Below are 26,142 nucleotides of genomic sequence, written 5' to 3' on the forward strand. Positions count from 1 at the left end.
GCAGTGCCAGCCATGGTTTCCCGCTGCTGGCCCTTTAAGAAGGCAAAGTCAGCTCATGCACATACCTAGGAGACCCCAGGACAGATTCAGCATCAGAGGTTGGCTGAGCATGGCAGTCTGCCACGCAGATGGTGAAAGGCCGAGTCAGAGGTCCCAGGAGTGGGAACCACTGAATGCAACATGAATATCGTCCGGCCTCTACTTAGGTACAAGTAGACATGTTGTGTAACAGTGCATGTACCTGCCAACGAAGGTACGTGCAGTAACAACGTGCACAATCTCTGCCACTGAGAAAAGGGCCATTCCCGGCCCAGGAGGGCAGGGGTGTGACTCTATGTACATAAATTTCTTTTTAACCTGTCATTTTTGGCAGACCCTTGCGCTAGGATATACATAGTGCAGTACAAAAACAGTACATCATTATTGCTTTTAATTCTGAAAAAAAGTCAGACCTTGTATGACTCATCAAGATTTATTTTTTTTAAATCTTCAGCCTTAGAGTTACGGAAGTCTTTTGTATATAAGTCATCAAAGTAAGAAAGCATCAACAATGCTGAGGAATTACAGAAAATATACCATCCACCCATTTCCCAGGAAACACCCCTTTTTGTTTCAAACATGGACTGGACACATGGGAAACAGACATGATGGATTTGTCATTATTCAAAAGAGGATTAGCACAGCAGTCACCCCCTACAATTGTTACTCTGAGCGGAGTGAGAAAGGTGAATTATGTTATATCCCAATGTATGCAACGTTTCATTGCCTCTAAAATACCACAGACAGTGAGACATCCTCAGTGCGGAAAATATGAATTTGTTGAACACTATCCATCAGAAATGGGAAGCATGCATGATTTTAAATAAAATATATTTTCTTTATGTCATAACTGGTATTGTATCACCAAATAATTATGGATCAATATTTCTTTAAGCGGGTGGATCTGAGGCAACATAAGTTCCACTTCATATGGATTTCTTTGATCATGTGACACGATGACAGAAGGAGGATGGGATGAAAAATGGGAGGGTAAAAAATATTAAGGCAGCACTATTCGCTACCAGCCCTTGAGGACCACAATCAGCTCAGGTTTTCAGGACATCCCTAATGAAAATGCATAAGACAGATTTGCATACAATGGTGGCAATGTGAATGCAAATCTATTTTGTATATATTTATTAGGGATATCCTGAAAACCTGACCTGTTTGCGGCCTTCGAGGGCTGGGATTGAATACCATTATATTAAGGGAAGTGGTTCTAGGGCAGGGGTGGCCTACTCCAGTCTTCAAGAGCCAGAAACTGGCCTGGTTTTCAGGATATCCACATTAAATATGCATGAGATACATTTGCATGCACTGCCTCCATATAAAATATAGCTCATACATATTCATTGTGGGTATCCTGAAAATCAGGCCTGTTTGTAGCTCTTGAGGACTGCAGTTGGCACCCCTGCTCTAGGGAGAGAGAAAAATGTTTAGGAGATATAAAGAACAGGGTAGAAGACTTAAAAGAAAGAGATGCAAAGCAGATTGTTAGTATGGCAGTCAACATCATGCATATGCAGGAATTTTGTAATGCATTTTATTTTAAACTTTAATACAACACATGGAAAGAAAATTGTTAAGACTTGCTTTTTGGCAAAATTTCATAAATTTTGCCATGGCCACTGATCATGTTCTGGTGAATTTCGATAAGGTAAATTTCAAGACCTGGGTTGGTCATCACATCAAGTTGAACCTGATTGGTGCACTTTAACAAAAGTTATCATGTCTCCAGAGCAGTGATTCTTAATCCAGTCTCTGGACACATCTAGCCAGACAGGTTTTCAGGATATTTGAAGTGAATATGCATGAGATAGATTTGCATGCACTGCCTCCATTGAATAAAAATCTATCTTATATATATATATATATATATATATATATATATATATATATATATATATATATATATATATATATATATATATATATACATTGTGGACATCTTGAAAACTTGACTGGTTAAGTGTGCCTCAAGGACTGGGTTGAGAATCTCTGCTCCAGACAGAGTTATAGATAAATGGAAAGAACCTCTCCATATGTGTTTCAAGTCAATATGAAAAGCAGTACAAAATATAAGCATGTTATGAAAATCTATGGACAATCTGATATTGTCTTCATTTTAACCGTGTCGTTCCTTATGTGTGGCATGGATTGCCCAATGATAGCCGTAGCATTTTAGGGTTCTTCATTGTTCATTCTCCTTCCTCCTCCCATTAGCTCTCTTTTCCATCTTCCTCTAAATAACGTCTATTCTACTAAAAAAAAATCAGGCAGGAGACTGGATGGGGAAAATGGAAGCCAAACAGGAACTAAGAGGTCCATTTTCAGCCACTGTCTAGCCAGCAAAATTCGCTGGATAACCTTATCCATCTAAAACCTTATCCAGCTAACTCTGAAGGGATCTTCAGCTGCGTGGTGGTGGCACTGCTGAATATATCAACTATCTTAAAGTTAGCCGGAAAAGTTTATTTGGCTGTGCTCTATGATACAGCCAGAGTTAGCTACATAAGCTTTCAGCTAACTCTGAATATTGGACTTAGCCTAATAAGTAATCCAGCTAACTCAACTCCACCCCAAAATACCCTCAGAATACCTCCAAGTTATCTGGCTAAGTTTTATCTGGCTAAACAATTAGCCAGGCAAAATGGCTGGCCAATTAGCCAGGAAAAATGGCGCCGGCCATATGGCCGGCACCATTTTCCAATACAGCGACACGATTCGAGTGCAGGAGGTCGTTCCCGGACCTCCGCTGGACTTTTGGCAAGTCTTGTGGGGGTCAGGAGGCCCCCCCAAGCTGGTCAAAAGTCCCTGGGGGTCCAGCGGGGGTCCGGGAGCGATCTCCTACGCTCGTGACGTCGGGGGACAGGAACCAAATGGCGCCAGCGCTACCTTTGCCCTGTCATATGACAGCATCAATCAAACAACCCACACAAATGCAATCTTATTGTCTTTAATTAAGAAATCTTTTTAAATATTGTTGAAAAAATTTTTTTTTTAATTTTATTAAAACACACCTGCGTGTCCCAAAACTTAAAAAATTCTTAAATGTTTTTAAAAATATTTTGCAAGTGTTAGATGATGCTTCATATAATAACCAGAACACCAAACCTTGGTGTCTAGCTCAATTTTGTAATATAATCATGAGCACCACCCTCCACCGCTTCAATCCTTTTAAATAATTTATTAGAAAACACTTTTTGTTTTAAAATGAATTTCACCTAACCTATTTTCGTATTATATCTTATTGTTAACCTAATCAATCTTAGTAATTCTTCGAAAAAAGTTGGCAAAAACATATGTTTGAAACGCTGGATGTGCAACAAGGAATTCAGGTCGCCAATCGTTTGAAAAACAGAACGTTACTTAGCTTATGATAATATTGCACTCAAAGTCCTTGGAACCAGTCTTTACAGCGGCACTTGCCCCAACAAGGCCCAGTTTCGACGAATCTTCTTCAGGAGAAGCCACTCGAATTGCGTCCAAAGTGATATAGTGTTATAGCCTTTTTAAATCAATGACGAGCTCGCCTAGACGCTGCTCACTCCGTTTCCATCTCCAAAAAGATGGCGAACCCATTCTTTCCTTGTCGGCGTCCCCGGTTTAAAGGGAAAGACCATCACATGACTGTACTCATGGCTAGATGTCAAAAGGACTCCTCCTTCCGGAAACTCACTCATAGGAGGGATGACCAGTCATTCAAATCATTCAGTCCTGTGGGTGCCTCAGTTTTTAATTTAAAAATCCAAAACTGTTCTCTTCGATTCAGAATTGTGCTTAAATCGTCCCATGTAGATTTTAAAGTGACCTGTTCGATTATAGTCCATTTTAAATCATCAAAACTGTACCCATGCTCAGCACAGTGATTAACCAAGGGCGCAGTCAGGACCCCATTATTAATACGCGATCTGTGCTCCATCAGCCGGGTTTTAATAACCCTACTTGTACGTCCCACATATACCTTGGAGCATTTACAAACAATGGTATAGATGACATTTTTTGACATGCAATTAGTACTTGCTTTACGTTTAACAGCATATCCCGTGTTTATATCTATCCAAGTGTTACCTTCAATGGTGTTAGCACAAATTGAACACGCTCCGCATTGCTTATGCTCTCCCCTATTCTCAAATAGGGGCCGTGTTCTAGTTAAACTGGCGTGTACCACTTTATCCCGTATATTAGACCCCTGGCTTGTGGCAAACAACGAAAGGTCATCAAAGATCTCATGAAGTCCCAACACATGCCAGTGCCTCTTTACTGAATCAATCAACGACACAGTAGAGGTGCTCTGCTGAAGAACAAATACTAATTGTTCTTGTGCTCTTCGTTCTCGGTGATCTTTGATGACCTTCCGTTGTTTGCCACAAGCCGGGGGTCTAATATACGGGATAAAGTGGCAAACAGCGGAAGGTCATCAAAGATCACCGAGAACGAAGAGCACAAGAACAATTAGTATTTGTTCTTCAGCAGAGCACCTCTACTGTGGCGTTGATTGATTCAGTAAAGAGGCACTGGCATGTGTTGGGACTTCATGAGATCTTTGATGACCTTCCGTTGTTTGCCACAAGCCGGGGGTCTAATATACGGGATAAAGTGGTACACGCCAGTTTAACTAGAACACGGCCCCTATTTGAGAATAGGGGAGAGCATAAGCAATGCGGAGCGTGTTCAATTTGTGCTAACACCATTGAAGGTAACACTTGGATAGATATAAACACGGGATATGCTGTTAAACGTAAAGCAAGTACTAATTGCATGTCAAAAAATGTCATCTATACCATTGTTTGTAAATGCTCCAAGGTATATGTGGGACGTACAAGGAGGGTTATTAAAACCCGGCTGATGGAGCACAGATCGCGTATTAATAATGGGGTCCTGACTGCGCCCTTGGTTAATCACTGTGCTGAGCATGGGTACAGTTTTGATGATTTAAAATGGACTATAATCGAACAGGTCACTTTAAAATCTACATGGGACGATTTAAGCACAATTCTGAATCGAAGAGAACAGTTTTGGATTTTTAAATTAAAAACTGAGGCACCCACAGGACTGAATGATTTGAATGACTGGCCATCCCTCCTATGAGTGAGTTTCCGGAAGGAGGAGTCCTTTTGACATCTAGCCATGAGTACAGTCACGTGATGGTCTTTCCCTTTAAACCGGGGACGCCGACAAGGAAAGAATGGGTTCGCCATCTTTTTGGAGATGGAAACGGAGTGAGCAGCGTCTAGGCGAGCTCGTCATTGATTTAAAAAGGCTATAACACTATATCACTTTGGACGCAATTCGAGTGGCTTCTCCTGAAGAAGATTCGTCGAAACTGGGCCTTGTTGGGGCAAGTGCCGCTGTAAAGACTGGTTCCAAGGACTTTGAGTGCAATATTATCATAAGCTAAGTAACGTTCTGTTTTTCAAACGCTTGGCGACCTGAATTCCTTGTTGCACATCCAGCGTTTCAAACATATGTTTTTGCCAACTTTTTTCGAAGAATTACTAAGATTGATTAGGTTAACAATAAGATATAATACGAAAATAGGTTAGGTGAAATTCATTTTAAAACAAAAAGTGTTTTCTAATAAATTATTTAAAAGGATTGAAGCGGTGGAGGGTGGTGCTCATGATTATATCACAAAATTGAGCTAGACACCAAGGTTTGGTGTTCTGGTTATTATATGAAGCATCACCTAACACTTGCAAAATATTTAAAAAAACATTTAAGAATTTTTTAAGTTTTGGGACACGCAGGTGTGTTTTAATAAAATAAAAAAAAAAATTTTTTTTCAAAAATATTTAAAAAGATTTCTTAATTAAAGACAATAAGATTGCATTTGTGTGGGTTGTTTGATTGATAATATATGGGTTACCCCCACATTTTGTGGATAGATAGTGGTAGGCTGTCATATGACAGGGCAAAGGTAGCGCCGGCGCCATTTCTATCAACGCACCCGTGGCCCGAGAGTGGAAGATCACACCGGGACCCCCCCACTGGACCCCAGGTAATTTAAGACATTTTGGGGGGGGGGGGTTCAGGAGGGTGGGGGATTTATTTTAAAGGGTCGGGGTGGGTTTTAGGGTTGTTTTAGTATGCCGGTTTTCCCGCCCTCCCCCGATTTACGATTTACACAATATTTAAAAAAACAAAACCTCGACGATCCGATTCCCTCACCCCCCCCCAGCCAAAATCGATCGTTAAGACGATCGATCACACGATTCACATCTCTAATATTTACTAAACTGCATTAATGCATTTGCATGCAATAAATATAGTTTACTGAGCAATAAAACAAGTAAATACAGCAAAAATGGAAATGACACCCAGAACTTGCAATTTCTACACTTTATTTCCCAGCCCCTAAACCCAGCACAATGGAAATATGCTAATGAGCTGTATTGCATACAAGTGCACACAAAGCAGCTCATTACTATGCAAACAGAATAACATGGCTTGCTCTACCTGAAAAGATATAGTTAACTTTCTTCTGGGAGCATCACCAAATTTACATGCCTGTGGAACTCACTTCTAGAGCCATTATTTATTTTATTTACTTAAAAGTTTTTATATACTGCAAATAGGACAGGAATCTGCCCGTCTAAGCAGTTTACAGTAAGACATTCTCAGTTAAAAGACAAACTAAGCTATCATAACATAAATCACATTTACAGTAAAAACATTATTAAAACAATTTCTGCAACGAGTATGTGGTAATAGTTATTGAATATTATAGGCAATGGTACAAAGATAAGTTTTTAGAGCTTTCTTAAATTCTTTAGTATTAGCGGTTAAGCAAATTTGTTCCTGGAGAGAGTTCCACAGGATTGGGCCCGCAACGGAGAAGGCCTGCTTTCGGGTCAGAGCTAAACTTGCGATTTTTACAGATGGTACTTCTAGTGTGCATTTGTCCATGGATCGAAACTGTCGAGTGGGTTTATATATTCTTAGTAGGGAGCAGAGCCAAATTGAGGGGGTCATTTATCAAAATGCGATAAGGCGTTTTCACATGCATAAAGGGCTTATCGCATGCAAAAAGCCCCGTTAACGCATGCGATAGGCCCTTACCGCATGCGAAAACGTGTTTAACGCATGCGATAGCACCTTATCGTATGGTGCAATGCAAATTCAGAAAATAGGAGGAGTTAGGGGCGGAGAGTGGGCTGGGTTAGCCTGTCTGCGAAGAGCTATCGCACAGCTGTAACGCCGATTTTAACTACACCTAGGCCTGGATTTATCAAAATGCGGTAAGTACTGCATGTGATAGCAAAAGGGGTGTGGTTTATGCAAAAATTCAGTTTATTGCAATTTGTGCTAATTAGCTATGTGAAGAGCTAAGTTAGTGCACATTGTGATAACATTATCTGAATTTGCAATAGGTGTCAGACCTTTTGTATTTCCAGCATATGAGAGAGAGAGAGAGAGAGAGAGAGAGAGAGAGACAGATCCTGGCCATAATGTCATCCCCATAGGTAGATATTTGTATCCCTATGGTAGGCCCACCTAGTAACTCGAGGTGGGGTTTAGGTATGAGTGTAGGGGGGTTAGGGGCCACTTTGACATTCTATGTGACACATACGAACAGAACAGTGGTCTCTTGTGAAGACTTGATGACCTTTGGAGTGAGGATACTCACTCCAAGATGAGATTTGTGGAGTGTTCTCTCAACCTAGCTTGATGGACTCTCTACCTGGGTAACATCAAGCTAGGTGGAAAGAACATTGCCCAAATCTCATCTTGGAGTGAGTTTCCTCACTCCAAGGGTCATCAAATGTTCACAAGAGACCACTGTTCTGTTTGTATGTGTTACATAGAATGTCAAAGTGGCCCCTAACCCCCCTACACTCATACCTAAACCCCACCTCGAGTTACTAGGTGGGCCTACCATAGGGATACAAATACCTACCTATGGGGCTGACATTATGGCCAGGCTCTGGCTCTCTCTCTTTCTCTCTCTTATATGCAGGAAATACAAAAGGTCTGACACCTATTGCAAATTCAAATAATGTTATGCAATGTGCACTAACTTAGCTCTTTGCATAGCTAATTAGCACAAATTGCAATAAACTGAATTTTTGCATAAACCACACCCCTTTTGCTATCGCATGCAGTACTTACCGCATTTTGATAAATCCAGGCCTGAGTTAGATAACAGAATTGAATCAGATAACAGAAAAAAAGACCTTCAGATGGGAACTGAGAACATGGCTTTTTAGAAAGGTTTTTGAATTAACATAACCACAATTCTGAGACTTGCTCTGACAAGACAAGAGTTAACGCTAGTCGAACTATCAATAGATAATGAATGAAATAAAGGTTTTCCTAGTATATGATTAGAATCTTTTTTACTGTGATGTAGTCCTAAAATGAATTAAATTGAACTAAATTAGATAAGAACTACCTTGATATCAATGCAGATGTTTAATTATGAGCCAGAATATATATTCTCTGTGATGCTGAATTTGATGACTGATCATTAACCCAAAGCTTATGTCCATTGACCACGAAAATGAGCGTTAATACTGTAAACTATTGTGATCTTCTTTTGGAACGACGGTATAGAAAACACCTAAATAAATAAAATAAATAAAAATGCTCTAGTGGGTCAGCATTTAAAGGGGTTACAAGACCGTGAAAATCCCTGCCACCCCCCTCCCCATGCAAAAATCTTTGGAAGTGGGGGCTAGTGGACACTACCCTTGAATCCCCATTTGGGTTGAAAATGAAAAAAAAAGCTACCTCCCTTAAATCCTGTCCCCGAGTGAGAAACCCCACACCCTGATGACCAAAACGACACCCTTTCCAGTTTCTAATCCCTTACCCCTCAGTTCCTCCTAGGCTTACTGTTAACTCCCTGAGCGTCCAATGGGGAGAAGAGCAATCCTCAATTGCGCCTGCCCTGCTAGAGTTATTTTTCAAAATGATTCAACTGATCCTGGGATCTCTTTTGCCACGATTATCCCGGCCTAGGTAGGGGGGACAGGGAAAGGTGGTGGTGGTGGGGGGGGAACAGGGCAATAGTGAACACTATACCTTCAGGGATTTTTGCATGGGAGTTTCCCACCCCCACAGTATATGTAAAAGTATGCATGCTGCAAACAGCCCATGTACTTTTAGCCATGGGAAAAAAATAGGGCGGTGTTTTTTGGAAGAGGGAAAGTACATACAAGCAGTCATTTCTAAATCCCCACATGTACTCTAATGTGCATACTTGCATCTGGCACCCATGTACTGTGCATCTGCTTCAAAGCAGATGCACAGTACATAGCCAAATTTCATTGCTAGATTGTATTTTCAAAGGAAAACTTTGAAAATACCATGTTTATGGTCTAATTTACCAAGCATTTTTCCCATAGACACAGAAAAGGAAAGAAACTTTAGTACGCGGTGATCTTATTTTCAAAATTGTCCTCGTAATATGGAATTTCTCATCACAAACAACATGCCAGACAATATTTTTTCTGAAAATAAACAAACAGGTATCACAGAGATCATCTTTGTTACATCAAAGCATTCAAAACTTTTAGAAAACCAGATTATCTCAATACAATGCTAGATTTTTTTTTTTTTATTAGCGATGAGTAATGGAGGAGAAGTCCGTAAACTGCTATTAATCAATAGGGAATAGCCACTGCTTGTTGCTGGCATTAGTAGCAGGGGATCTATTTAATGTTTGGATATTTGCCAGGTACTTGTGACTTGAATTGACCACTGTTGGAGACAGGATACTGGGCTTGATGGATCCTTGGTCTGATCCAGTATGGCATATATTATAGAGATGTGATTCGGCCAAACCTTTTGGTTCAGCCTTCGTTATCGGACCGCTTCAGGAAATTTCAATTTCCTGCAGTTCGGGCTGATTTTATTATGGATGCTCACAAACCGAAGCCCGAAACCCACCCAACCCTTCAAATTAATTGCAACCCCCCCAAAAACTTGATGAAATTCCCTGGTGGTCCAGCGGGGGTCCCGGGAGCGATCTCCCCCTCTCGGGCTGTCGGCTGCCAGTAATCAAAATGGTGCCAATGGCCCTTTGCCCTTACCATGTGACAGGGGCTATCGATGCCATTGGCTGGCCCCTGTCACATGGTAGCAGCAATGGCCAGCCGGCGCCATCTTAAAAAATGGCACAGGCCATCCATTGCCCCTACCATGTGATAGGGGCCGACCAATGGCACACGGTAAGGGCAAAGGGCCATTGGCGCCATTTTGATTAGTGGCAGCCGTCAGTCCGAGAGGGGGAGATCGCTCCTGGGACCCCACTGGACCACCAGGGACTTTCGGTAAGTCTTGGGGGGGGGGGGCTCGGGCAGTGGGGTCAGGAGGGTGGGGGGTTGCAATTAATTAAATTTGAAGGGTTGCGTTTGTTTTTTTTATGTGCCTTTCCCACCCCACCGAAAATGATAAAAAAAACACACAAACCTTTGTGGCTATTCTTATCGTTTCGTCGCCCCCCCCCCTTAAAACGCGACGAAATAGGAAATATCATCTCTATTTCCTATTTCGTCGGAAACGAATGCACATCCCTAATATTTTATGTTCTTATGTAATGATGCTTCAATCTCTGTGTGACTGTCAGTTTAGTCTTTTCTATTACACGGACTTAGATTATGTTCCCATGGATATCTAGAAGGATTACTCACTTATGGTTAATCTGTTTTGCAGTATAAAAATGCGCCTGTCAAAGACTGCACACTGGGAAAGACTATTCTGGATATCCCAGCACGTGCCTAAAATAAAAGTCACGCCCTCCCCTTCATTCAGTCCTGTGCTCCCCCCTCCTTTCCCCTCAAAAAAATGGGCTGGTTCTGTTAATATTAGAGAGGAGCATTCTACTACTTCTACTATAGAAATCTTTTACTGCTGATTCTGTTCATCTCCACTGAAATGATGGGTGTCTTTCTTTGCATTCTTTAGGTGGAACAGGGTACACCCTAGTAAAAGCTGAAGGATTAATATCTATAGTCTAGACTCTCATACTGTGACTATTAATGGCTATAGTAATAGATTCATTTGACCTCTTAAAACAGCAGTGCCTTGCAGCTTGCTGCAAATTCTACATTTGCAGTAAGTGAGCTGCTAAAGAGGAATAGTGACATTGCCCCAGTCCATTTATTAAAAAATGAAGCTTCAAATTAACTTTGTTCTGAGAAAAATATCTCGGTTGGAAGGCTGCAAAATTCCTTGCTCCTCTATGACTTGCCAGATGCCCTGCTCATAACCTGGGAGATTTTGAAGCAGCATCTAGTTGTGGCTCATCCTCTGATATGTGAGTGTGAGAAGCTGAGAGGAATAAAAGAGTATAAGTTTTTTCTTAAAAGGGGCCAGCTAGTGAAAAAAAAACCCATGCAAAACGGTTCAAAATGCTTGCATTTAGTAAGCTTTCATGCTTAATTTATATGTGAAAGTTAAAATTCTGAGATAATGAGCTGCCACGATGTAATGTCATGCAAGCAGCTCATGAATTCAGAATTCTGCAAAGTTCGGCAGGTGGAGATGTCTTCAAGGGCTGATTTTCATATAAAAGATAAATCCACTTCAGGGAGGTGCAGTTATCTTTCTCATCCGGGCCATATTGCTAAATTTCTTGCAAAGGTTTGCTACACCGTTCATTTGAATCCATAGCAAACTGTCGCTCAAATGGCCACTGACCTATGAGAAATCCAGCAGGTTAGTACATCAACCCTGAAGAGAGGATGATGTGACCTGTTGTGCCAAATCTTCCAGGGGTTCAGGAGTCTGTCCCCAGCTCTGAGGTAAGGATGATGTCCCTGCAGCACTACTGAAGGCCATTCCAGATTGGAGTATCTATTGCCTGGGACCATCAAGAAACTATTTTTAACCAAAAAAAAAAAGTGGAACTTAGGAGATGTATTTGTTTCAGTTTGACTAATTCAGAATCTTACATTAAAAGATCAGAGATGAAATCTAATTCAGTCATTTGTCAAACCGAGTCTGACAAACCCAGAGCCGACAGGAATTGGGACAGAATCCAAACTGGGTCACAGCTGACCTAGCTCTGGTTTGCATTCATTTTCCTTGGTTGATGATGACATCAGGCTTTCCAAAGTGCTGTTGGATAAATGCCCCTCCCTCTGCCAGTTATTCACATTCCAGGACTCTTCTCCACATCCTTGTAGTTCTACAGGTTTTACTAGTCTGTTTCTCCAGCAGGTATTCTCTTAACCTCAGTTATGTGCTCTGGTTCCTGGTGCCTGTTCCAAGCCTGCGATAGCTGTACCTCTGTTTTTCACAGATCCTTCTCCTTGCTGTTTGTTTCAAAGGCACTTGTACCTTTATCTTTCCAATAAAGCAAACCATTGCACTCCTTGAGTCCACAGAATGCTTATTCAAAGGTTTATTCTAAAAGTGACTCCGCTGATTCTCCTCTTTTTCCTGTTCTCCATCCTTCCAGTTGATTTTCCCAATCCTGTCCTTCCCTTCCTCCCCCCATTCCCAACCACTGCTAATCCAACACCCAATCCTCTACACTGGTGGTTCCCGAATCTGTCCTTGGGGACCCCCAGCCAGTCAGAGTTTCAGGATATCCACAATGAATAGGCACAATGAATATGCATTGCCTCCTGTGCATGCAAATCTATCTCCTGCATATTCATTGTGGATTATCCTGAAAACCTGATTGGCTGGAGGTCCCCCAGGACAGATTCGGGAACCACTGCTCTACACACCACTCACTGGTCAACAGAAGGAAGGGCAAAGTGGAATGGAACAGCCTTCCTCCTGCTGGATAGCTGTTGTCATTTTTAATGTTGAAGTTTGGTGCATGCTGGTTCAAAGAATGAAGACTTGAACTGCAGCATCAAAACTAGTAGATGTTAGTTAGCAGGAGGGAGGATATCCCTCTTCTCTTTTCCTTCTATTGGCCAGTTAGGGTGGAGTTTTGAGGGAGTGGGGGTGGGTAGGGGGCAGACAATAAGGAGGAGGATCAGCAGAGGGTGGAGAATGGGATCTGGAAAGCAATTGGGAGATGGACGTATTCAGCTGGTTAATATTCAGTTCAGTATGGATACATTGAAAAAGGATACTGGAGAATTATTGGCCACTGCAGTTTTGGGGCTATGTAACAGCTCCTTCCTTCTCTTCCATGGACTTCCTCTCTAAAGTGGAATCAGGTCCAAAGATTGTCATTTTTCAAGCAGAGAAGGAATTTCATATAGGGTGCTGTAAAAAGAATACAATTTGTCTTGTAAAAATGCAGTTCATAAAGAGAGGGCTATGTAAACATTGCATAAATAATTTTTATGGGACTGGCTCACCTTTCTCCACAACTAGACCCTAATCAGAACCTGTCTGAATTTTGCTCAATGCCATTTAGGACATAGGAAGTTTGAAGCTGCTGTAAGGAAATCCCCAAATTTTCCTCTTTCTAGTGGAGTTCTCCTTAATTGTTATAGCCACAGTGGTCTCAATAGATCTGGTATACCAGTAGTATAGAATGAGTGATCTCACCAGACTGAGCCGCTGTTAGTGAGGTCAATGTAAGGATGTGACATTCCCTAGTGGGAAGTTTTAATAAAAGTCCTGCACCCATGTGATGCAGTAAGAGTATGCAGAGGGATTCCTGAGCTATTGAAATCTTGAGAAGCCCGTCTGCCCACGGAATTCTGAAGGTGCCACATCGTCACAGTGTGGTGCTTGTAGGGTTTTTCTTTCATAGGGAAAGTACCTGGAATGGCACCTTCTCACCACTGAGGAAAGTCTGGAATGGAGAGGATTTCTTGTTCAGTTAATGGACTGAGACTCAAGGGAGGGGTACTCAGTACTTCCAGGAAGGAGAAAAAAGTCATGAGGTTTGCAGCAGGGAGAACCATGAGAGACTTGAAGAGTTACCAGAGATCAGATTTATTCAGCTGTTGACAGAGAAGGTTGGAGAAGTGCTTCTCGAGAAGGAGATTAGTCCTTAGTGGATTTTCAAGTTGGAGTCTTGTGAAGACTGCCAGGCTTGGAGGTCGGTTTCAAAGCTGCTGCTCAAAAGGAAGCATTATTTCTGGGTTTCCGGACTTACTTAGAGGGAGTTCCAGATTGCTATATAATCTCAGAGAGCATTGCTTCCAATGGAAAAAGGTACCAGTGGAGAGAGGAAGATTCCCAGCCCAGAGAGCATAACTTCCTGGCTGTGTAGATTTTAATTCTATGTAAGAGTGAGTGAGTTTATTTCTTATGTTTTTGGGACTTTATATTTTCCTATACTGATTGATGCCCTAAGCCTTAGTATAGTACATATGGATTTTGTTTTCCAGCTATCAATGACCTGTAGGGATGTGAATCGATTTTTAACGATTTAAATTATCGTCCGATAATTTTAAAATCTCATTAATCGGTAAGGGACTCGATACAATAGGAATTCCCTCGATTTATCGTGAAAAATCGTTAAATCGAGTACGGAAATTATTTGGGGGGAGGGTGGGAAAACCGGCACACCAAAACAACCCCTAAACCCACCCCGACCCTTTAAAACCAATCCTTTACCCTCCCAAACCCCCCCAAAATGTTAAATTACCTGGTGGTCCAGTGTGTGTGGGGGGGGGGGGGGTCCCGGCGCGATCTCCTGCTAATGGGCCATCGGCGCCATTTTGGCTACCACTGATAAAAATGGCGCCGATGGCCCGATAAAAAAAAACCCACCCCGACCCTTTACAAATTACCCCTTTGCTTCTCCCACCCTCCTGACCCCCCCAAAAACCTTTTACATGTACCTGGTGGTCTAGCGGGGGGTCCGGGAGCCATCCCTTCAATCATACCCTTGGTGCCAGTGCCGGTGCTGGACTGGTTTCAAAATGGCGCCGATCGCCTTTGCCCTCACTATGTCACAGGGAGCAACAGTCGCTCCCTGTGACAAAGTGAGGGCAAAGGCGATCGACTGCCAGTATGGCGCCGATTGCCTTTGCCCTCACTATGTCACAGGGAGCGACCGTCGCTCCCTGTGACATAGTGAGGGCAAAGGCGATCGACTGCCAGTATGGCGCCGATTGCCTTTGCCCTCACTATGTCACAGGGAGCGACCGTCGCTCCCTGTGACATAGTGAGGGCAAAGGCGATCAGCGCCATTTTGAAACCAGTCCAGCACCGGCACCGAGGGTATGATTGAAGGGATGGCTCCCGGACCCCCCGCTAGACCACCAGGTACATGTAAAAGGTTTTTGGGGGGGTCAGGAGGGTGGGAGAAGCAAAGGGGTAATTTGTAAAGGGTCGGGGTGGGTTTTTTTTTTATCGGGCCATCGGCGCCATTTTTATCAGTGGTAGCCAAAATGGCGCCGATGGCCCATTAGCAGGAGATCGCGCCGGGACCCCCCCCCCCCCACACACTGGACCACCAGGTAATTTAACATTTTGGGGGGGTTCGGGAGGGTGGGAGAGTAAAGGGGTCATTTGTAAAGGGTCGGAGTGGGGTTTTTTTTATCTGCTCAGGCCTCACTAAAAAATTAATGATGTGAATTGGAATTGGAACCGATTCCAATTCACATCTCTAACGATCCGATTTTTTTCTCCCTCCATCCGAACCTGATCGTTAAAACGATCGGGCACACGATTCACATCTCTAATGACCTGTAAAGGACTTGTTTTGGGGGCAACATCTTTAGTGTGGCATGTAGTTCTTTTGATCTTGGTAGGACTGGTTTGCAGAAAAGAAAATTCTGAAGTCTGACTTTTTCCTTCCTTTATAGGAAGAATTCCCAGGTTTGCCCATGACCTCCCTAATGAGACCATGTGCCAGGTAGAAGTTGGAGCAATAACATTACAATATGTATAAAGTTCATTATCTCTTTCCTGAACACCTTGCTAGGCAGACTGAATGGACCATTTTGGTCTTTTTTTTGCCATAATTTACTATGTTACTATGATTAGTAGAGTCATTCTTCTGAAGTGCTCTTTGTATATTCCTGCTCTGATATCTATTTGAACTAAGGGCAAGAAGCCAAAAATGCATGCCCACATTGCTTCATTGAAATATGATCAAAAGCACTTACATGGCCCTGCTTCATAAGATTCAATGTTGGAATGGTTGGGGCTCTGGCTCTGGAGTCAGTTGCAAGACCTGAAGCCTGCGTGAAGCTGGTCAGGTTTTTTTTTTAGTTATGCTTCGGTGCTGGAGTGGAGCCGATGCCAAGATTGCTGGAGCCGGGATGGAGCTGAATTCAGAATGGGGGAGAGTTCCAGATCTTGAAGCTGGTGCTGGAGTTCTGGAACTGCTCCGCTCTCTGCTACTTTAAAATACTAATAGAGTTTACTGAAAGTAACAAAATTCAGTATGCAACTCATTTCACCAGAAAATCAAACCTTATTCCAACTATCTGGGAAAGAACATTTTTATTAATGTAATTGTTTTGATACATTCCCTTTTCTTTGTTTTAGAGTTGATTTATATAATCTGTCTGAAGTCCTAAGCATGTGTAGGGATTGGGAGGAGGTCAGATGACAGGATGTGTAGAAAAAAAGCACCAGAGGTAAAAGGTTAGTTTTACTTTGTCTTGAGTAGACACTGCTTGGTGGGGTTAAACCAGTTCTCTTCTCATTTGACATTATGGCTGAGGAACAGGAACAGCAAAAGCAAAATGGAGAATGTTATATAGATGTTGCTAGCTGTTTTGAAATTTTATATCAGAGTAGTAAAGCATAGTGCAAACTTTGCCATGAGATACTGACTGAAAAAAGTCTTTCAATCAGAAGTCTCATCTGGAAACCTTTATGGTATAACCCTACTTTTAAAACTGACAGGTCTATAGGTATTGTTGCAGGAATACGGGATTTGGAATTTAGGACAAGTGATGAAGGATGGCTAGTTGTTAACATTTCCAGTACTTTAGCAATTTTTCCCCTTCCAATCCGACAGGGCTTTTGTTGGCTACAATTGAGACATTGCTTAATATTTAGTGGCTTTGAGATGTCAGGATTGGAGGTGGATTCTAAATTGTAATGCATATGTAGCCCTATTTGGATGCCTTCGAATCAGGTGGCAGCCTTTTATAAATTGATGAAAATCAAATCTAGTTGACAATGCAAGGGTACTGAGAGAATATGGGAAGCTGAGTTTGCTTTGGAATTATGGTAACTTCAATAGTCTCAAAATCGACTTCTATCTGGACACCTGTAAACCTGATAAAATGTATTAAAGGGGGTGATGATTTATGTTGGTCTTGTAATACGGTCAAGGGTGCTCTTTCTCATCTTCTGTTCTCCTGTGCACATGTACATGACTTTTGGACTTTGATATGGGGACTGTGATGATTTAGGTGTCTTGGTAGTGGTCTCTGCATGAAAAGGCAACCATTAAGCAAAAGGCAGTAACAGTTTGAAGCTCAGGATCAATGGGCTACTCTAGCAGGACTACAAATCCCAGGATTCTAATCACCTAGTCTGAGAAAGGTATTGCAAAAAAGGGGCTGAGTCAGAGGGAGACTATCTCAGCTCACCAACAGGCTGCTAGTTTCCACAAAAGAAATCAGAGGAGGCAGAGGAAACAAAAGGTACCTGGCAAACAATGTAGTGCAGTGTTGATGAGGATGAGATAGAATCAGATGGACATTCCCATTTCTAAGCTAAGTCTCTTGCCTAGAAACAGCAAGGAATTGTGGCTATTCCCTTGGGATTTGGGGAAAATAAAGGACCAGTACTAGCTTTTTTGCTGTCCTGTGCAAACAATTACTGTGCTGCCCACCCCCCCCCCCTTTGTTCATTCAGGGGTAGATTTTTCAAAGGGTTACACGCGTAACTTATGCGCATAACCCCGAAAACCTGCCCCTGAACGTGCTGAGCCTATTTTGTATTGGGTCGGCGTGCGTGCAAGCCCCGGGACGCATGTATGTCCAGGGGGCTTTGAAAAAGGGGCAGGAAGGGGGCGGGGTTGTGGGCATGGCACCGATCCAGGGGCGGGACCGAGGCCTCCGGCACAGTGACCATGCTGGAGGTTCGCACGCTGGCAGCTGGCTGGCGCACGCAAGTTATGCCTACCAGAGGCAGGCATAAAACAAAGGTAGAGGGGATTTAGGTAGGGCTGGGAGGTGGGTTAGATAGGGGAAGGGAGGGGAAGGTGGGGGGGGGGGGAGCGGAAGGAAAGTTCCCTCTGAGGCTTTCCGATTTCGGAGCGGCCTCGGAGGGAATGGGGAAAGCCATCGGGGCTCCCCTAGGGCTCGGCGCGCACAAGGTGAACCCCCTTGCACGCGCCGACCCCGGACTTTATAACATGCGCATCCACTGGTGATGGACAGACCTTCTTTTCTTCTGCCTACGGTGGGATGGGGGTACAACGGCAGCCACACAGGCTTCCTGTTTCTTCTGCTGCCAGAGGGTTCAGGTCCACCAGCGGTAGCATGGGCGTCTTCCGGCTCCCCACATTGCCGCCCCCCCCCCCCCCCCCCAATGGTGTGCCACCCTGTTCAATTGCATGTTTTGCATGTTTTGCATGAGAATATGCATGCCCAGCATGCATGTTTTCATGCATGCTGGGCATGAGAACATATGTAGAAAGCAGCAGATGGTTAGACTTTTAATCAATGTAATAGAAGCCACTGCAGAACGCTTGTCCTGATAGAGCACAATTCACGAGAAACCCAGATCTAAAAGGAAATAAAGAACAAAAATAGGGAGAGTAAAAGGGTTTATCTAAACCTTAGAGAACACTAATGAAGTCTGTAGCCAATTTCAAGGAGAGGAGCTTCTGCTCTACTTTGTTTAAATGTATTAGCTAAAGCTTAGTTTAAGAGAGGGAGGAGTCAAGATGGCGCCCATATCAGACGTATGTGCCTGAACACTTCTTAACTGTCTCTAAATTACTTCTTTGCCTTATTGTTTTAGCCTGTCTTTGTAATAGGGAAAAGGAAAGAAAAAGTGTGGTGTTTTCCCTCAGTGGGAGGAACATGGCAAAAAACAATGCCTTTGCACACAGCATTCCTTTCGGCAGCCACCCAGTGTCCGGCTTGGCTGAAGCTGAGGCATCTGGACCATTGACAGCTGAGGTTTCCCTCTGCCCTGAGCTGTGTCTGATTTGTGGCTGCCCGGTAACACTGCCTGCGTGGTAGAAGAGGCACTGGAACACAAGCTTATTTTTGGCGATTCCACCATGTCATCAGTCAGCAACTTGCCGATACAGACTGCAGGAGGAAAGCAGCATTTAGAAGTGAGGGAGCTTCCACCTTCTCCAGGGCTCGAAGAGAAATCTGGGACTGCAATAGCTCAAGTGCCATCGACTGGTGTGGATTTTCAGGTGATGAAGAATGCCATTCTGGACTTTCAGGTCAGATCTAATTTTGTTAAACTGCCCTGTGTTTCCTTGGACACTTTATGGCAAATTATGGCTACTGTGGATAAGACAGTTTCTTCTTTGGCTGTTCTCATGTTGGACATTCACTCCAAGATGTTAAATCAAGATTCACAATTATTGCAATGTGAGAGGAAAATAATAGATTTGGAGTCATCTGTTAAACAAGTGGAAGCAGTACAACTTCATAACATTAAAGAGTTATCTTTCTCCTCACATAAAATTGAGAACTTGGAGAATTTTTCAAAGGTTTTGAATTTGCGAATACTCACTTTTGCAAAAACTGAATTTCTTTCACCATCAGACTTGTTGAAGTCTTATATGAAAGATGTCTTGGAGATTCCAGATAAAGCTTTACCTCCAATTGCCAAGTTGTATTACCTTCCTATTTCTCAGAAGCAAGTGGATAGTGTGACTCTTCAAAGTTTGTCTAATTTGTCTAATTTTCTGAAAAATACCGAAGAGAGTATTTCTTCTAGAGCTACACTTCTAGTCACATTAGTATTTCTTCAAGACAGAAACCATTTTTTACACTTGTTTTTTCGCCATAGAGGAGTTTTGTTTAAAGACTATAAGCTTTGGATTTTTCCAGACTTGTCCAAGGCAACGCAGAATCGTAGAAAGAAATTTCTTAGCAAGAGTTCTAAAGTTCTGTCTTTAGGTGCTACCGGTGATATATTCTTGTAAATGTCTGATCAACTTGACTGGTGTTAAATATTTGTTTTCATCCTTTCCAGTTGTGCAGGTTTTTAGATGTTAGGGGTAATATTATCACCCAGGCTTCCCAGTGATATTGGTTGGTTTTAGCATTTACGAAGGGTGGTCTGATCAGGGGCTCCTATTTTCTTTTTGATATTTTACCATTTTAGAATTTTACCATTTCAGTCTCCCCCCATTATAGTGGTCTGTATTGTTCATAGAAATTGCTTTTTGGGTTTTCTTTTCCCCTGATTTGTATTTTATTCCCTTATTGTGTTGTACTTCTGTTTCTGTCAAATATGATATTTTTATTTGATGTTATTGTTCAAACCAATAAAATACAAGTTAAAAAAAAGGTTAGTTTGAGAGAAAGACAAGCTCAACATTAAAGGCAGCAGAGAGGCTGAGCTGTATTCACCAAGACAGATTAAGTTGTTAATTGCATCACTAGCATGGGATCTTCTTAGTGTTTGGGTAATTGCCAGGTTCTTGTGGCCTGGTTTTGGCCTCTGTTGGAAACAGGATGCTGGGCTTGATGGACCCTTGGTCTCACCCAGCATGGCAATTTCTTATGTTCTTATGTTCTTAAGATGAAGTTTTATCTTAGGTGCTGGAGCAGTTTGCATGTGTGTTAATTGGCTGTACTCACTGAGTAGTTAATTTGTACTTTGAAACCCATAACTTTGGGTGTGCTGAATCCATGTAGTGGAAGTTCAGTATTTAAAAGCCATGTTTGGTCAGCTCTCTTCTTGTATGTTTTGGGGAAAATTGTGTATGTAGAAAACCCTGAACATCTAAGTTTGAAATGTATCCTGTTATTAATTGTCTACAACTTGTGCTGCAAGCTATATAAATTAGAAACTCCAGGCTGTAAGAGTTTTCTCTAGTCAACCACTTGGAAACCCTGGCATGGAATCCTTTTAGTCTGTGCAAAGCACCCCAGGAGTAGTAAGTCTATGAGCAGTACTTTTCTCCTTATGCTTGAATCTGCTTGGAAACTTAAAGGCATCTGAATTTTAGTGTTTTGTATAATGTGCTGTCCCCTTAAAGTGTATGGGTGATTTTGATTGGGAGGTTTTCAAGGACAGTATATATCTGGGTCAAATTGGCTGGAGTTGCCTTTTCTAGGATGGAGCGTGGGAAGAGAGGGACCTCCAGGATGCACCATCCTGGAGTACCTAGTCCCTGGGCTAGTGGGGCCCATGGACAACCTCCAGTACAGACCAGGCTCTGTAGGAGCTTTTCCTCCCCCAAGGATATAAGCCCAAGTCTGAAGAGTCGAAAACTCATAATTCCTCCCCTGAGGAACTGTGATGAGGAGTTGGAGTAGAGGCAATTGTTCCCTCTGAGGACAAATGGCCTGGAAAAGAAGGCGATGAAGGGGGGTCCAGAGACGAGGGGAGCTCTGTGAAGTGTGGAGGAGACTGCAGAATCCTCACATTGCTGATAGAAAGGCCCGAGAAGAAGGAAGAGAGATTCCAAAGGGCATGAGGTTGTGAGTATCAATTTGGGTCAGGTGTGATTGATTGTAGGGTTTTTGGGGATGTAAATTCCATGAACCCAAAGAGAGACAGGAACTTGCAGGAGGAAACAGGGGTTCTGGGAGTAATGGATCTAATGTGCCCCCATGTTTGATAGGGGAGGGGCTACACTAGAAATTCTAGTGGAAATGTAGGCATTCACATAGCCGGCTCTGTCTGGTAGGTTATGCAGGGGAGCTAGGAGACCGGATGTTCAGGCAGCAGCCGTACTAGTATTGCTGACTGTTTAGATTATTACAGATCTTTTTGGGCACAAGAAAAATGGGTGCTGGAGGAAAGTAAGTGGGGATTTTGTATGCTCTTATACTCAAAATGGTAGTGTATAAAGGAGGAAGACAAAAAAGATATCCTGGATAAGGAGACATCTTGCAAGTGAGTACAGTCTGTGACTGACAGTTGGGATGTATCCTTGCTATGGACAGAATAGCGAAGCAGACTGGATGGACTGTCATCTACTATGCTGCTATGCTAGCTACTATGAAGGCTGCACCTTTCCACTTTACTGAATGTTACATGCTAAATTCCTAAGCAGGCCAGTCCAGCAGGTTAAAGTAGTCTGGTTTCTACAGTACAGTCTCTAAAGATAGGTCTATCCAAAGTATTGTTAAAGGAAAGGTGTGGCTACAGAGTGCAACAGTTTATTTAAATTACACCTTGTCTGTGAGAACGCTTGCAGCAATTTTATGTAGGTTTGTCTGGTAATTCACTCTGTGAGAACATTTCTTTCTATTGTTTACTGATGACCTTACCATACTCTGTCATCCTTCAAGTCAAACTATTAGCACAAAACAACTATTTAAATTTGGTTTAATTTTCATGTTTTTGAAAGTCCATATAGCAAATCCTTCTTTCTTAAAGAACAAAAAGTAACACTTTCTGGAAATCAATAACTTCTGCCTTCTCAGTACTGGAGATGTTGGAAAGTGAAACAGAGATCAACCAAAGTACTTCCATTAATGCCACCGTTTAGATTTCAAGAAGTACATTTCCAGTAGGGCACATAACTGGCAACTTATGAACATACATAACCAAACTTACACTTTTGCACATGTTAATTGACTCATGCAAGTGAAATTGGACTTGTCTGTTGGCAATTTTGGGGTAGGAAGTCTGGGTAAACTGGCGGAGGGTTCAGCAAAATGTACATGCCATGCTGGAAGCATGCACATAATATCAAGGTTTATAAAATAGCATATATGCACGTATATGCTACTTACATATGTATACACTACTTTTTTATATGCTAAACCCCTTTGAAAATTCTCTCCAATATGAATATAACTTGCAAATCACATAAATAACAATTAGTTTCAACAATCTAATTTCACATAGCACAACAATATCAATGCTAAAAACAAGAATGTTCTAGAGCCATAGCCCTATCCAACAAAATCCTAAGTTGGAGCAAGTATCTTAGATGGCAAAAAATACTTATAGCTATCTAAAACAGGACTGGCCAAAACTAACAGATAACTAGGACTTTATAAATCTACTTTCAAAGAAGACTTTGAATTGGGTCACCTCACTTCTAAAACAAGAAAGTTCAATCCTTAACCATGTGGATCAATTCAAAGTAAGCATCTCCCAGAACTTTGGGAAACTAAGCTGGGTCCATTTAATAGAGGACAGACTTAGGCATCTCTGCCAAGGTCAATGGACAGTTGTAGAGTAAGCTGCAGAATTTCAATGCTGGGCCACTGATCTGGATTGGAATGAACCATCACTTTAATTTTGCTTTATATGAAGTCTTGCAATCCACAAAAATGATTCATTTGCATGGATGGACCCTCTGGGCAGCCTGGAGGCTGTATTTACCCTTTGTCTGAAATGACAGATGTTTGATAGAATGGAAACAAAAGAAGGCAGTAGACCCTGGTATCAAGAGAAGTTCATCACCCTCCAGTAGGCAATGACATCCAGATAGCCCAAATTATTGATGTTGTGAGGTATCAACTGTCAGTTGAGGAAAAGGAAAGATGCCATTAAGAAGGCTTCTGCCTCTATTGTAGCTCAAGTCAAGGCCAGTGGAAGCACTAGATGAACTAGACAGGGGCCTAGGGTGTCAGGGACCCAGGGGCAGCAGCCACGGCAGCAAGAGAAAAGAGATAGCTGCTGCTGCGGCGCGGTACTGGCAGATCAGCAGCTGCTGGGAGGATATTTCAGGTCGCTGAAATATCCTGCCGGTAGCTGCTTTCTCTTCTCTCTTGCTGCCAACTGACGAGCAACCCGTCCATCCTCACCTGACCCGATTACCGGCTGGAGTCAAACTAGTTTTGCACCAGCCCTGCTCAAGTGCATCAATGAGTCAGCTTCCCCAGTAGGCCAAATACTTGTCAGAGCATCTGAGAGGGGGAACAGACAGTCTCAACTCCAGCAGAGGGGAGGCGTTCAGGACAAGCAGTAATAAGCCATCTCTGACCAAACACATGTAAAAATAAATAAATAATTTCCTGCCCAGCAGTTGGTTGGCTTAAGGAAGCCCTGATCTGGTGGCATGATGTTGTGTTGTGGCTAGGAAGACCTAAAAGAAGTGCCCCAAGTTTTTTTGTAGGCCTGGGAGGAACAGAGCACTTCCTGCTACTAGCGACTCCAAGCCACATTTAAAAATAGAAGCAGCTGTCAGCTGTGATACTGAAGGGAGTGCCCATGGGCTTGGGAAACTCTCAGGGGGAATTTAAATGGGGCCCAGAGCAAGAAGCATCCTCCTGCTGCCAGTGGCGCTGAACCACGAATGAAATTGAAAGAGGTGGTTGAGCCGCGAGTGAAAGGGGTTCGGCTGCACATTGGGGAATCCTAGAGTGAGCAGCTGAGCTCCCCAGGCCGTGGTAGCATGGGGAGCTCCCAGCAGCCTGAAAAGGGGGCCAGAGTGCCATGGCAAAATTAAAAAAAAAAATTAAAGCCGCTCAATGAGGCTGTGGCCAGAGTGCAGCGGCAGTACTGGGGACGCTGCTGCTGAAAAGTTAAGCAGAGACAGAGCATCGAGGATGTAATCAAAACCCTGGTACATTAGAAGTGCAGTTTAAGGGGTCCTCTCTGATGCTGGTGATGGTGTCAGCGGGAGGCTGCCCCAAGAAGTGCCTGAAGGCAACATTCAAGTTTTTAAAAGTGAATACAACTAAATGAACAATTTAAAAAATGTAAAAAGATGGCGTTTTTGGTGGGGAGCATCAAGAGAGGCTCCTACTACATAGGTTTCAGCTCCCAGGAAGCACCCTGGTAGCCCTGGTACCAATAGGTTTAATAAACTTTCTCAATTTAATAAAATTTGTTTACAACTGTTGGTCTGGTTTAGGGGTTCTTGTGATCTGACCACATTAAGAGTTTGGAGACAAAAATGGATTTTAATCAAGTTATTCACCCGTTTTCCCCAGGGGCTTCCAGTGAATAAAAAGTGTTGAAAACATTTTAGAAACTAGGATTTGGAGGTGATGGTCACAAAATGGGATTAGAAAAACATGATTTTGACCCTTGATTTGGAAAAAAGTATTTTATATGCATGTTAAAATGATAATTAGCTTTAAAAGCGCTTAAATTAAATAATATGGTTATGAAAAGACATAGAAAATGTGTTACTTTTCTTGAGAAGCTAACCTGAAAATTTGTTGTGGTTTGAAAATTGTGTGAGCAGAGTTTTTTTTTATTGGTTTCATTGAATTAATTTTCCCTATTCATTTTTATGGGCAATGTAAAAGGTGGTAAAAAAAAAAAAGATCCGTTCAGCTCTCAAAGATGGAGAAAAAACCTCCTGAAGGCATCCCATTGGCAATGCTATAGCAATACTAGATCACCTCAATGTTTATGCAAAGCAATTAAGTGATCAGATCTGTGTAGCAGTACTAAATTAAGCCAAAGTACAGGAAGATTTAAGAAGTAAATTACCTAAAAATAATGCTTGGAGCTTACTAAAAATTCTTTTTGAGGATGTTTTCCTTAGCCAAGGGGTTTTTGGTTGAGTTCTTAAGGAACAAGTAGGTTTTCTGAAGTAGATAAGTGCTATTTCCTAAAAATGACATCAGAGGAGTAGGGATTTCTGCTGAGGATTTTCACTGAGCACATTGTGAAACTCAGGCAGAGTGAGCTTGAACTAAAGGGGAGAGACCAGGTTTCAGGTTCCTGTCACAGAGGCCTAGACTAAGCGGAAGAGCACCCAAACAGCTTAGGAAACATCAGATTTCTGTATGACAGTGTGTGAAAGTAGTATTTATTGTAATTCTAATCCTATTTGAGGTAAGGAGTCAGTTAAAATTAAGGATTTTTTTTTTATGGCTGACCCATAGTATTTGAACGTCCTTCAAATAATCCTTTATTAATTGCCCGACTCTAGGCCTGAGTTTCACCCGAAAGGGGCTGCTTCAGGGGCTCTGGATAGGCTTTGAAATGTCATGTGCTTAGGTAAACTCGATCAGTACGAATACATCACAGGCTCACTTAGGTATCGTCAATGGGCTTACAAATTTGCCCTGTCCATTGATACACACAGTAATTGTGTCTCCATCCTACAATCGGGATCCCTCGATTGTGGTTTTAGAGCAGCTTCAAAATTCAAATGCGTCTAGCGTTCACGAAAATACAAATGAAAAAAGCTTTTTTCAT

The sequence above is a fragment of the Rhinatrema bivittatum genome, chromosome 1 (assembly GCF_901001135.1).
Source record: "Rhinatrema bivittatum chromosome 1, aRhiBiv1.1, whole genome shotgun sequence".
Classification (NCBI taxonomy): domain Eukaryota; kingdom Metazoa; phylum Chordata; class Amphibia; order Gymnophiona; family Rhinatrematidae; genus Rhinatrema; species Rhinatrema bivittatum.